General features: G+C 51.3%; 1 pseudogene; it reads left to right on the plus strand.

The window, feature by feature from the left end:
* Positions 1-239: 239 nt before the first annotated feature.
* Positions 240-14,036, plus strand: part of LOC116373885 (receptor tyrosine-protein kinase erbB-4-like) — a 61,125-nt pseudogene continuing 47,328 nt past the window's right edge.

The raw sequence follows: 14,036 nt of genomic DNA on the forward strand, positions 1-14,036 counted from the left end.
ACACACACACACACTGACTGACAGATATATGGTCTCATTATGGTGTTTGATGACCGATGCTGAGCTGGTTGATTATGTCGGTGATAAACCTATATGAAGGGCCATGATAGGCTGATTGGCTCATTAAGATATGTATTGATGGACGGCTGATGGAGGTATTGACCATGTGTGTGTGTGCCTCCCGGTATGTGTGTGTGTGCGTTTGTATGTGTATGTGTGTGTGTGTGTGTTCCAGTTGGTGGAGCCCCTGACCCCTAGCGGCACGGCCCCCAACCAGGCCCAGCTTCGTATCCTCAAAGAGACAGAGCTAAAGAGGGTTAAGATCCTCGGCTCGGGAGCCTTCGGCACCGTCCACAAGGTACGCTTGATTGTGCCTCTGTTTGTGAGTGTGCCTCTGTTTGTGATTGTGCCTCTGTTTGTGAGTGTGCCTCTGTTTGTGAGTGTGCCTCTGTTTGTGAGTGTGCCTCTGTTTGTGAGTGTGCCTCTGTTTGTGAGTGTGCCTCTGTTTGTGAGTGTGCCTCTGTTTGTGATTGTGCCTCTGTTTGTGAGTGTGCCTCTGTTTGTGATTGTGCCTCTGTTTGTGATTGTGCCTCTGTTTGTGATTGTGCCTCTGTTTGTGAGTGTGCCTCTGTTTGTGATTGTGCCTCTGTTTGTGATTGTGCCTTTCCTTATTTTGCCTGTAATTATTTTGCCTGTAATTATTTTTGGTTCATGGTTCTGTCCTGATATGATGGATGACAGTGTGACTGTGTGTAATACTGTGTATGACTGTGTGTAATACTGTGTATGACTGTGTGTATGACTGTAATACTGTGTATGACTGTGTGTAATACTGTGTATGACTGTGTGTAATACTGTGTATGACTGTGTGTAATACTGTGTAATACTGTGTATGACTGTGTGTAATACTGTGTATGACTGTGTGTAATACTGTGTATGACTGTGTGTAATACTGTGTATGACTGTGTATGACTGTGTGTAATACTGTGTATGACTGTGTGTAATACTGTGTATGACTGTGTGTAATACTGTGTATGACTGTGTGTAATACTGTGTAATACTGTGTATGACTGTGTGTAATACTGTGTATGACTGTGTGTAATACTGTGTATGACTGTGTGTATGACTGTGTAATACTGTGTATGACTGTGTGTAATACTGTGTATGACTGTGTGTAATACTGTGTAATACTGTGTATGACTGTGTGTAATACTGTGTATGACTGTGTGTAATACTGTGTATGACTGTGTGTAATACTGTGTATGACTGTGTGTAATACTGTGTAATACTGTGTACGACTGTGTATAATAATGTGTATGACTGTGTGTAATACTGTGTATGACTGTGTGTAATACTGTGTATGACTGTGTGTAATACTGTGTATGACTGTGTGTAATACTGTGTATGACTGTGTGTAATACTGTGTATGACTGTCTTTTTTCATTATTTCTGACATTGCTTTCTATTCTCTGAGATTGTGGGAAGGGTTTACGTGTCTCCTTTCAGTGTGTCAAAGTGTGTCGATATGTCCATAGGAGTTTGTGTTTAACAGTGGTAACTCTCAGTGCCTGTGTATTTCAGGGTATCTGGGTCCCAGAGGGAGAGACAGTAAAGATCCCAGTGGCCATAAAGATCCTGAACGAGGCTACGGGGCCCAAAGCAAACGTGGAGTTCATGGACGTGAGTATTACACCACAGCTGTGTGTGTGTGTGTGTGTGTGTGTGTGTGTGTGTGTGTGTGTGTGTGTGTGTGTGTGTGTGTGTGTGTGTGTGTGTGTGTGTGTGTGTGTGTGTGCGTGTGTGCGTGCGTGCGTGCGTGCGTGCGTGAATGCGTGCGTGCGTGCGTGCGTGCGTGCGTGCGTGCATGCGTGCGTGCGTGCGTGCGTGCGTGCGTGCGTGCGTGCGTGCGTGCGTGCGTGTGTGTGTGTGTATTACACACATATAATATTGTCTTCTCTGAGGTATTAGTTGAGCTCATTCCGTCTTCTGAAACCTCAGTCTAGTCAGGTTGATCAGTTCAGCCCAGAAACTCCTCCCCCCTGCTTAATGCCTGGCATGTAGTCTAATGCACCAGGTCTGTTCACATCACCAGGTGTTTATATGGCATACAGCCTTGTCTGGATCACTGGGTAGAGGGTATGCAGGGAAGAGGACAGAGGGAGAGGAGGTAGAAGCCCTTGACTTGCCTTTGAGCCAAGCCTGGGTTGGGGGTCGGATAGAGGATGGGGTAGGATAGAGGATGGGGTGGGATAGAGGATGGGGTAGGATAAAGGATGGGGTAGGATAAAGGATGGGGTGGGATAGAGGATAGGGTAGGATAAAGGATGGGGTAGGATAGAGGATGGGGTGGGATAGAGGATGCGGTGGGATAGAGGATGGGGTAGGATAGAGGATGGGGTTTGGGGTTGGATAGAGGATAGGGTAGGATAGAGGATGGGGTGGGATAGAGGATGGGGTAGGATAGAGGATGGGGTAGGATAGAGGATGGGGTGGGATAGAGGATGGGGTAGGATAGAGATGGGGTAGGATAGAGGATGGGGTAGGATAGAGGATGGGGTGGGATAGAGGATGGGGTAGGATAGGGGATGGGGTTTGGGGTTGGATAGAGGATAGGGTAGGGGTAGAGGATGGGGTATGGAATCGAGGATGGGGTAGGGGTTAGAGGATTGGGTAGGGGTTAGAGGATGGGGTAGAGAATAGAGGATGGGGGTAGGGGTTAGAGGATGGGGTAGGATTAGAGGATGGGGTAGGTTAGAGATGGGGTAGGATTAGAGGATGGGGTAGGGTTAGAGGATGGGGTAGGATTAGAGGATGGGGTAGGGTTAGAGGATGGGTAGGGTTAGAGGATGGGGTAGGGTTAGAGGATGGGGTAGGGTTAGAGGTTGGGGTAGGGTTAGAGGATGGGTTAGAGGTTGGGGTAGGGTTAGAGGATGGGGTAGGGTTAGAGTTTGGGGTAGGGTTAGAGGATGGGTTAGAGGTTGGGGTAGGGTTAGAGGATGGGTAGGGTTAGAGGATGGGGTAGGGTTAGAGGATGGGGTAGGGTTAGAGGTTGGGGTAGGGTTAGAGGATGGGGTAGAGGATGGGGTAGGGTTAGAGGATGGGTAGGGTTAGAGGATGGGGTAGGGTTAGAGGATGGGGTAGGGTTAGAGGTTGGGGTAGGGTTAGAGGATGGGTTAGAGGTTGGGGTAGGGTTAGAGGATGGGTTAGAGGTTGGGGTAGGGTTAGGGTTAGAGGATGGGGTAGGGTTAGAGGATGGGGTAGGGTTAGAGGATGGGGTAGAGAATAGAGGATGGGGTAGGGTTAGAGGATGGGGTAGAGAATAGAGGATGGGGTAGAGAATAGAGGTTGGGGTAGGGTTAGAGGATGGATTAGAGGATGGGGTAGGGTTAGAGGATGGGTAGGGTTAGAGGATGGGGTAGGGTTAGAGGATGGGGTAGGTATTAGAGGATGGGGTAGGTATTATAGGATGGGGTAGAGAATAGAGAATGGGGTAGGAATTAGAGGATGGGGTAGGTATTATAGGATGGGGTAGAGAATAGAGGATGGGGTAGGGTTAGAGGATGGGGTAGAGAATAGAGGATGGGTAGAGATAGAGGTTGGGGTAGGGTTAGAGGATGGATTAGAGGATGGGGTAGGGTTAGAGGATGGGGTAGGGTTAGAGGATGGGGTAAGGGTTAGAGGATGGGGTAGGTATTAGAGGATGGGTAGGTATTATAGGATGGGGTAGAGATTAGAGAATGGGGGTAGGAATTAGAGGATGGGGTAGGTATTATAGGATGGGGTAGAGAATAGGGGATGGGGTAGGGATTATAGGATGGGGTAAGGGGTTAGAGGATGGGGTAGGGGTTAGAGGATGGGGTAGGGATTATAGGATGGGGGTAGAGAATAGAGGATGGGGTAGGGATTATAGGATGGGGTAGGGGTTAGAGGATGGGTAGGGATTAGAGGATGGGGTAGGGATTAGAGGATGGGGTAGGGTTAGAGGATGGGGTAGGGATTAGAGGATGGGGTGGGTTAGAGGATGGGGTAGGGTTAGAGGATGGGGTAGAGAATAGAGGATGGGGTAGGGATTAGAGGATGGGGTAGGGTTAGAGGATGGGGTAGGGATTATAGGATGGGGTAGGGGTTAGAGGATGGGGTAGGACAGAGGCTGGGGTAGGGGTTTATGGGATGGGGTAGAGGATAGAGGATTGGGTAAGGGTTAGAGGATGGGGTAAGGGTTAGAGTATGGGATAGGGGTATAGGATGGGGTAGGATTAGAGGATGGGGTAGGGTTAGAGGATGGGGTAGGATTAGAGGATGGGGTAGGGTTAGAGGATGGGGTAGGATTAGAGGATGGGGTAGGGTTAGAGGATGGGTTAGGGTTAGAGGATGGGGTAGGGTTAGAGGATGGGGTAGGGTTAGAGGTTGGGGTAGGGTTAGAGGATGGGTTAGAGGTTGGGGTAGGGTTTAGAGGATGGGGTAGGGTTAGGAGTTGGGGTAGGGTTAGAGGATGGGGTAGAGATAGAGGATGGGGTAGGGGATTAGAGGATGGGGTAGGGTTAGAGGATGGGGTAGGGGTTAGAGGATGGGTAGAGATTATAGGATGGGGTAGGGTTAGAGGATGGGGTAGGGATTATAGGATGGGGTAGGGGTTAGAGGATGGGGTAGGACAGAGGCTGGGGTAGGGGTTATGGGATGGGGTAGAGGATAGAGGATTGGGTAAGGGTTAGAGGATGGGGTAAGGGTTAGAGTATGGGATAGGGGTTATGGATGGGGTTAGGATTAGAGGATGGGGTAGGGTTAGAGGATGGGGTAGGATTAGAGGATGGGGTAGGGTTAGAGGATGGGGTAGGATTAGAGGATGGGGTAGGGTTAGAGGATGGGTAGGGTTAGAGGATGGGGTAGGGTTAGAGGATGGGGTAGGGTTAGAGGTTGGGGGTAGGGTTAGAGGATGGGTTAGAGGTTGGGGTAGGGTTAGAGGATGGGGTAGGGTTAGAGTTTGGGGTAGGGTTAGAGGATGGGTTAGAGGTTGGGGTAGGGTTAGAGGATGGGTAGGGTTAGAGGATGGGTTAGAGGTTGGGGTAGGGTTAGAGGATGGGGTAGGGTTAGAGGATGGGGTAGGGTTAGAGGATGGGGTAGGGTTAGAGGTTGGGGTAGGGTTAGAGGATGGGGTGAGGATGGGGTAGGGTTAGAGGATGGTAGGGTTAGAGGATGGGGTAGGGTTAATAGGATGGGGTAGGGTTAGAGGTTGGGGTAGGTTAGAGGATGGGTTAGAGGTTGGGGTAGGGTTAGAGGATGGGTTAGAGGTTGGGGGTAGGGTTAGGGTTAGAGGATGGGGTAGGGTTAGAGGATGGGGTAGGGTTAGAGGATGGGGTAGAGAATAGAGGATGGGGTAGAGAATAGAGGTTGGGGTAGGGTTAGAGGATGGATTAGAGGATGGGGTAGGGTTAGAGGATGGGGTAGGGTTAGAGGATGGGGTAGGGTTAGAGGATGGGGTAGGTATTAGAGGATGGGGTAGGTATTATAGGATGGGGTAGAGAATAGAGAATGGGGTAGGGATTAGAGGATGGGGTAGGTATTATAGGATGGGGTAGAGAATAGGGGATGGGGTAGGGATTATAGGATGGGGTAGGGGTTAGAGGATGGGGTAGGGGTTAGAGGATGGGGTAGGGATTATAGGATGGGGTAGAGAATAGAGGATGGGGTAGGGATTATAGGATGGGGTAGGGGTTAGAGGATGGGGTAGGATTAGAGGATGGGGTAGGGATTAGAGGATGGGGTAGGGTTAGAGGATGGGGTAGGGATTAGAGGATGGGGTGGGGTTAGAGGATGGGGTAGGTTAGAGGATGGGGTAGAGAATAGAGGATGGGTAGGGATTAGAGGATGGGTGGGTAGTAGAGGATGGGGTAGGGGTTAGAGGATGGGGTAGAGATTATAGGATGGGGTAGGGTTAGAGGATGGGTAGGGATTATAGGATGGGGTAGGGGTTAGAGGATGGGGTAGGACAGAGGCTGGGGTAGGGGTTATGGGATGGGGTAGAGGATAGAGGATTGGGTAAGGGTTAGAGGATGGGGTAAGGGTTAGAGTATGGGATAGGGGTTATAGGATGGGGTAGGATTAGAGGATGGGTAGGGTTAGAGGATGGGGTAGGATTAGAGGATGGGGTAGGGTTAGAGGATGGGGTAGGATTAGAGGATGGGGTAGGGTTAGAGGATGGGTAGGGTTAGAGGATGGGGGTAGGGTTAGAGGATGGGGTAGGGTTAGAGGTTGGGGTAGGGTTAGAGGATGGGTTAGAGGTTGGGGTAGGGTTAGAGGATGGGTAGGGTTAGAGTTTGGGGTAGGGTTAGAGGATGGGTTAGAGGTTGGGGTAGGGTTAGAGGATGGGTAGGGTTTAGAGGATGGGGTAGGGTTAGAGGATGGGGTAGGGTTAGAGGTTGGGGTAGGGTTAGAGGATGGGGTAGAGGATGGGGTAGGGTTAGAGGATGGGTAGGGTTAGAGGATGGGGTAGGGTTAGAGGATGGGGTAGGGTTAGAGGTTGGGGTAGGGTTAGAGGATGGGTTAGAGGTTGGGGTAGGGTTAGAGGATGGGTTAGAGGTTGGGGTAGGGTTAGGGTTAGAGGATGGGGTAGGGTTAGAGGATGGGGTAGGGTTAGAGGATGGGGTAGAGAATAGAGGATGGGGGTAGGGTTAGAGGATGGGGTAGAGAATAGAGGATGGGGTAGAGAATAGAGGTTGGGGTAGGGTTAGAGGATGGATTAGAGGATGGGGTAGGGTTAGAGGATGGGGTAGGGTTAGAGGATGGGGTAGGGTTAGAGGATGGGGTAGGTATTAGAGGATGGGGTAGGTATTATAGGATGGGGTAGAGAATAGAGAATGGGGTAGGGATTAGAGGATGGGGTAGGTATTATAGGATGGGGGTAGAGAATAGGGGATGGGGTAGGGATTATAGGATGGGGTAGGGGTTAGAGGATGGGGTAGGGGTTAGAGGATGGGGTAGGGATTATAGGATGGGGTAGAGAATAGAGGATGGGGTAGGGATTATAGGATGGGGTAGGGGTTAGAGGATGGGGTAGGGATTAGAGGATGGGGTAGGGATTAGAGGATGGGTAGGGTTAGAGGATGGGGGTAGGGATTAGAGGATGGGGTGGGGTTAGAGGATGGGGTAGGGTTAGAGGATGGGGTAGAGAATAGAGGATGGGGTAGGGATTAGAGGATGGGGTAGGGTTAGAGGATGGGGTAGGGGTTAGAGGATGGGGTAGAGATTATAGGATGGGGTAGGGTTAGAGGATGGGGTAGGGATTATAGGATGGGGTAGGGGTTAGAGGATGGGGTAGGACAGAGGCTGGGGTAGGGTTTATGGGATGGGGTAGAGGATAGAGGATTGGGTAAGGGTTAGAGGATGGGTAAGGGTTAGAGTATGGATAGGGGTTATAGGATGGGTAGGGGTTAGAGGATTGGGTAAGGGTTAAAGGATGGGTAGGATAGGATAGAGTATGTGGTTGGGGATAGAGGATGTGGTAGGATAGGGGATGGGGTAAGAAAGACGATGGGGTAAAGTGGAGGATTGGGGTAGGGTCTATCAAGCATACTGGTTGGAGAGAGAGACATTTTGCCAAACCTAATTGAAAAGCCCCATCCTCCCTTGCTTCTCCCTCCTTCCTGTCTCCCAGTGGATGTTGTTGGACATCCAGAGCCCACATGGCTCCCCAGTTTTTAAACTGCAATCTAAAAGCAGGCCCACAGGCTGCCACTGGGACAGTTAGAGACAGACCAGCTGTTCTCCCTCACCACACACACCACACACACACACACTGCGTAGCATCATTCACTAGCTGGGTGTGTGTGTGTGTGTGTGTGTGTGTGTGTGTGTGTGTGTGTGTGTGTGTGTGTGTGTGTGTGTGTGTGTGTGTGTGTGTGTGTGTGTGTGTGTGTGTGTGTGTGTGTGTGTGTGTGTGTGTGTGTTGGAATAGTTGGAATAATTCATGTGAATGAATGATTATATTAACAACTCTATATTACTCATAAAGACACTCATGAACACTATCATAAACTTAAACACACGCACAGCTTTGCATCCCTGGGGCTGTGCCAGTCTATCACTGGGGCTGTGCCAGTCTATCCCTGGGGCTGTGCCAGTCTATCACTGGGGCTGTGCCAGTCTATCACTGGGGCTGTGCCAGTCTATCCCTGGGGCTGTGCCAGTCTATCCCTGGGGCTGTGCCAGTCTGTCCCTGGGGCTGTTGCCAGTCTATCACTGGGGCTGTGCCAGTCTATCACTGGGGCTGTGCCAGTCTATCACTGGGGCTGTGCCAGTCTATCCCTGGGGCTGTGCCAGTCTATCCTGGGCTGTGCCAGTCTAATCACTGGGGCTGTGCCAGTCTATCCCCGGGGCTGTGCCAGTCTATCCCCGGGGCTGTGCCAGTCTATCCCTGGGGCTGTGCCAGTCTATCCCTGGGGCTGTGCCAGTCTGTCCCTGGGGCTGTGCCAGTCTATCACTGGGGCTGTGCCAGTCTATCACTGGGGGCTGTGCCAGTCTATCCCTGGGGCTGTGCCAGTCTATCCCTGGGGCTGTGCCAGTCTATCCCTGGGGCTGTGCCAGTCTATCCCTGGGGCTGTGCCAGTCTGTCCCTGGGCTGTGCCAGTCTATCACTGGGGCTGTGCCAGTCTATCACTGGGGCTGTGCCAGTCTATCACTGGGCTGTGCCAGTCTGTCCCTGGGGCTGTGCCAGTCTATCACTGGGGCTGTGCCAGTCTAACCCTGGGCTGTGCCAGTCTATCCCTGGGGCTGTGCCAGTCTATCCCTGGGGGCTGTGCCAGTCTATCCCTGGGGCTGTGCCAGTCTATCCCTGGGGCTGTGCCAGTCTATCCCTGGGGGCTGTGCCAGTCTATCCCTGGGGCGTGGGGGGCTGCCAGTCTGTCCCTGGGGCTGTGCCAGTCTATCACTGGGGCTGTGCCAGTCTATCACTGGGGCTGTGCCAGTCTGCTGTCCCTGGGGCTGTGCCAGTCTATCACTGGGGCTGTGCCAGTCTATCCCTGGGGCTGTGCCAGTCTATCCCTGGGGCTGTGCCAGTCTATCACTGGGGCTGTGCCAGTCTATCCCCGGGGCTGTGCCAGTCTATCCCCGGGGCTGTGCCAGTCTAATCCCTGGGGCTGTGCCAGTCTATCCCTGGGGCTGTGCCAGTCTGTCCCTGGGGCTGTGCCAGTCTATCACTGGGGCTGTGCCAGTCTAATCACTGGGGCTGTGCCAGTCTATCCCTGGGGCTGTGCCAGTCTATCCCTGGGGCTGTGCCAGTCTATCCCTGGGGCTGTGCCAGTCTGTCCCTGGGGGCTGTGCCAGTCTATCACTGGGGCTGTGCCAGTCTATCACTGGGGCTGTGCCAGTCTATCACTGGGGCTGTGCCAGTCTGTCCCTGGGGCTGTGCCAGTCTATCACTGGGGCTGTGCCAGTCTATCCCTGGGGCTGTGCCAGTCTATCCCTGGGGCTGTGCCAGTCTATCCCTGGGGCTGTGCCAGTCTATCCCTGGGGCTGTGCCAGTCTGTCCCTGGGGCTGTGCCAGTCTATCACTGGGGCTGTGCCAGTCTATCACTGGGGCTGTGCCAGTCTGTCCCTGGGGCTGTGCCAGTCTATCACTGGGGCTGTGCCAGTCTATCCCTGGGGCTGTGCCAGTCTATCCCTGGGGCTGTGCCAGTCTTATCCCTGGGGCTGTGCCAGTCTATCCCTGGGGCTGTGCCAGTCTATCCCTGGGGCTGTGCCAGTCTGTCCTGGGGCTGTGCCAGTCTATCACTGGGGCTGTGCCAGTCTATCACTGGGCTGTGCCAGTCTATCACTGGGGCTGTGCCAGTCTGTCCCTGGGGCTGTGCCAGTCTATCACTGGGGCTGTGCCATTCTATCCCTGGGCCTGTGCCAGTCTATCCCTGGGCCTGTGTGTGTGTGTGTGTGTGTGTGTGTGTGTGTGTGGGGGGGGGGGGGGGGGGGGGGGGGGAAGCGGAGAAGTCAGGGGGCTGGTAATGAAGGTCACCGCTCAGGAGGATGAGAGAGATATCCCCAGACACACACTCTCATCACACACACCACCTCATATATATTATCCCTCATATCCTAGTACACTCCCTTCTAACAACTGTCTGAGCCTCCTGTCACACACAACTCACAAGCACTTGTTTTTCCTCCTGTGTGAGTATCTGGTTCAGACTTCCACGACCATATTTGGCTGTACTCTGGGCATGTATAATGTGCTTTAGTTTTATGAAGTGTAGATGTAATGCTGATACTTTACCCCGGTGTTAAATCAGGGCACTGTCGTGCAAAAGGACCTCTCTACTGCCTGCACTGTGCCGGGATCCATCTACTCTCACCTCCTTAGAATCTAAATGTAAAGGCCCTTCATCTTTCAAGCCCACAGAAGCTTCAAAATACCCTGCTCTTTGTGCAGAGAATGTAAGAAGTCAGCCAGGGCTGTGTGTAACTATAGTAGAAGTCAGCCAGGCTGTGTGTAGCTAGAGTAGAAGTCAGCCAGGCTGTGTGTAACTAGAGTAGAAGTCAGCCAGGCTGTGTGTAACTAGAGTAGAAGTCAGCCAGGCGGTGTGTAACTAGAGTAGAAGTCAGCCAGGCTGTGTGTAACTAGAGTAGAAGTCAGCCAGGCTGTGTGTAACTAGAGTAGAAGTCAGCCAGGCTGTAATGTAACTAGAGTAGAAGTCAGCCAGGATGTGTGTAACTATAGTAGAAGTCAGCCAGGCTGTGTGTAACTAGAGTAGAAGTCAGCCAGGCTGTGTGTAACTAGAGTAGAAGTCAGCCAGGCTGTGTGTAACTAGAGTAGAAGTCAGCCAGCTGTGTGTAACTAAGTAGAAGTCAGCCAGCGACTGGTGTGTAACTAGAGTAGAAGTCAGCCAGGCTGTGTGTAACTAGAGTAGAAGTCAGCCAGGAATGTGTGTAAACTAGAGTAGAAGTCAGCCAGGCTGTGTGGTAACTAGAGTAGAAGTCAGCCAGGCTGTTGTGTAACTAGGGAAGAAGATAGAGGGAGGCTGTGTGTAGCTAGAGAGAAGATAGAGGGAGGCTGTGTGTAACTAGAGAGAAGATAGAGGGAGGCTGTGTGTAACTAGAGAGAAAGATAGAGGGAGAAATAATGGTGAATGGGTGTCGGTCAAGGGTGTCTGTGACACCTACACACACACCCTGCATTCACTACATACACTACACTACACTGCACTACACTGCACTGCACTGCACTGCACTACACTACACTACACTGCACTGCACTACACTACACTGCACTGCACTACACTACACTACACTGCACTGCAACTGCACTACACTGCACTACACTGCACTGCACTACACTGCACTGCACTGCACTGCACTACACTGCAACTACACTGCACTACACTGCACTGCAGTACAACTACACTGCACTGCACTACACCCACACTACACTGCACTACACTGCAACTAACACTACACTGCACCACACTGCACTACACTGCACCTGCACTACACTACACTGCACTGGCACTACACCTGCACTGCACTACACTGCACTACACTGCACATACACTGCACTACACTACCTACACTACACTGCACTGCACTGCACTACACTACACTACAACTGCACTACCACTGCACTGCACTGCACTGCACTGCACTACACTACACTACACTGCACTACACTGCACTACACTGCACTGCCACTGCACTACACTACACTACACTACACTACACCTGCACTACACTACACTACACTACAACTGCACTACACTACACTACACTACACTACACTACACTACACTACACTACACCATAACACTTGTATTTCCCCTTCCACCTGTGTGCACTTGGCTGTTTTGCTCTGTATACTCCTCCATCCACAGTGTTCTGTCAGATTCCCCCAGGCCTGAGTCTCTATCTATCCCCACCAGGAGGCTCTGATTATGGCCAGCATGGAGCACCCCCACCTGGTCCGTCTCCTGGGGGTCTGCCTGAGCCCCACCACACAGCTGGTCACCCAGCTCATGCCCACGGCTGCCTCCTCGACTACGTCCACGAACACAAGGACAACATCGGCTCTCAACTGCTGCTCACTGGTGTGTCCAGATCGCCAAGGTAGGATGGCACTGGGGCTGTCCATGAGGGAGGGTGTGTGTTTGTGAGTGTGTTTGCGTGTTCGGGATCAGTGTTCAGCTCAATTCAGAGTCCACAGACGCAGAGATATGACAGTCCATCGTCTCATTGTGACATAGCTAACGTGGCTCTACCACCATCCACGGAGAGGCACAGCCGACCGCGCACCTCCCCAAAATTCACAACCATCGCGACTCCACCTACAAGTCCTCTATTCATTTCAATTGTACAGCTGGAAAAATAGCTTTGAGCCGCACCGAGAATTCAAATGTATGAAAGCCAACGTTCCAATATACTAGAACACAGCTGTGTGTTTCACCTACACATTTTGGACTTTGATAGGCGTTTTACACTTGAGCTGAATGATCTTAAATCCATAGAACCATAGAACACCATGGTTATACCTGAGGAATGCTATCAACTCTCCCACAATCAACCATTACCCAACAATATCAATATCACCACTTCTTACCCATAAGTGACCAGAATCCAGAACCCCATCTCTCTCTCTCTCTCTCTCTCTCTCCTCTCTCTCTCGTCTCTCTCTCTCCTCCTCTCTCTCTGATCTTCTCTCTCTCTCCGCTCTCTCTCCTCTCTCTCTCTCTCTCCTCTGTCGCTCCTCTCTCTCTCTCTCTCTCTCTCTCTTCTCTCTTCTCTCTCTCTTCTCTCGCTCTGTCACGCTCTGTCACTCTCTGTCTCTGTCTCTCTCTCTCTTCTCTCTGTCTCTCTGTCTCTCTCTCTGTCTCTGTCTCTGTCTCTAGCTCTCTCTCTCTCTCTCTCTCTCTCTCTCTCTCTAGCTCTCTCTTCTCTCTCTCTCTCTCTCTCCTCTCTTCTCTGTCTCTCTCTCTCTCTCTCTCTCTCTCTCTCTCTCTTCTCTCTCTCTCTCTCTCTCTCTCTCTCTCTCTCTCTCTTCTCTCTCTTCTCTCTCTCTTCTCTCTGTCTCTGTCTCTGTCTCTCTCTCTCTCTCTCTCTGACACTGTATCAGGTATGGTTTGAGTTCCTCTATTAGAGCAGTATTAGACAGTCATTCACCAGCTCTCCGCAGGCTGTCAGTGATAAGAGGCCTGCAGGCTAACGTGCTGCTATCGCCGGCTAGCTCCCATCCCCTCAACTCCCTGTGATGGATGATTTAAATGAGCTTGAGGAACAGAGTACTTAAGCAGGTACTTATTGAAGTAATTGGATTCGATTTAACTTGTGGTGGGGAGAGCGGCTGGAGAGCTAGGGGAAGGTGTGGGAAAGGGAGAGGGATATGGGGGTTGTAGGGTCGACAGGGAGGAGATGACCCTTACCATTATGGCATTCAGTTGAATAGGGAGTACGGCATCCGTATTAGGATGAGGATAGAGGATGTCCTAATATGGATGATGTACTTACCATTACCCACTCAGCCACTCCCCATAGAAGTAGGGACGAGGAAGGGATGGTCTGGTGAAGATTGAGCTTGTATCAGGCTAAAGGCAGTTCTGCACGGAAGCATTTGATCGTTTTTGATAATCCTTCATTGGAAAATGGTAATGTAATGATGTGAAGGTAGCCTGCTGTAGTCACTGATTCTCTGATAGACTGTTTTATATCAGCCAATAAATCAATGAAGAAATCTGTAACACAATGTGTTGTTTACCCAGTCATTTACCCCCACATGTTGTGGCCAACAGTGGCAACGTTGGCTGAGAAAAAATGTCAGATGATCCTCCCACCCTCCTCTGGCTTGCCTTACACTATTCCAGAGTTGTTCCTCAAGGTCAACCTGAAGAGATTAGAAATCTCATTGGCCACTTCTTCTTGACCTCAAGTACCTTCTGGATCCATCTCATTGGCCAACTGTTTCTCTCCTCAGACATCCCAATCACACACACATGAACATACCTTCACATGAACATACACACATATGAACATACACACACATGGATATACACACACATGAACATACGCAT

The sequence above is a fragment of the Oncorhynchus kisutch genome, unplaced genomic scaffold (genome assembly GCF_002021735.2).
Source record: "Oncorhynchus kisutch isolate 150728-3 unplaced genomic scaffold, Okis_V2 scaffold4082, whole genome shotgun sequence".
Lineage (NCBI taxonomy): Eukaryota > Metazoa > Chordata > Actinopteri > Salmoniformes > Salmonidae > Oncorhynchus > Oncorhynchus kisutch.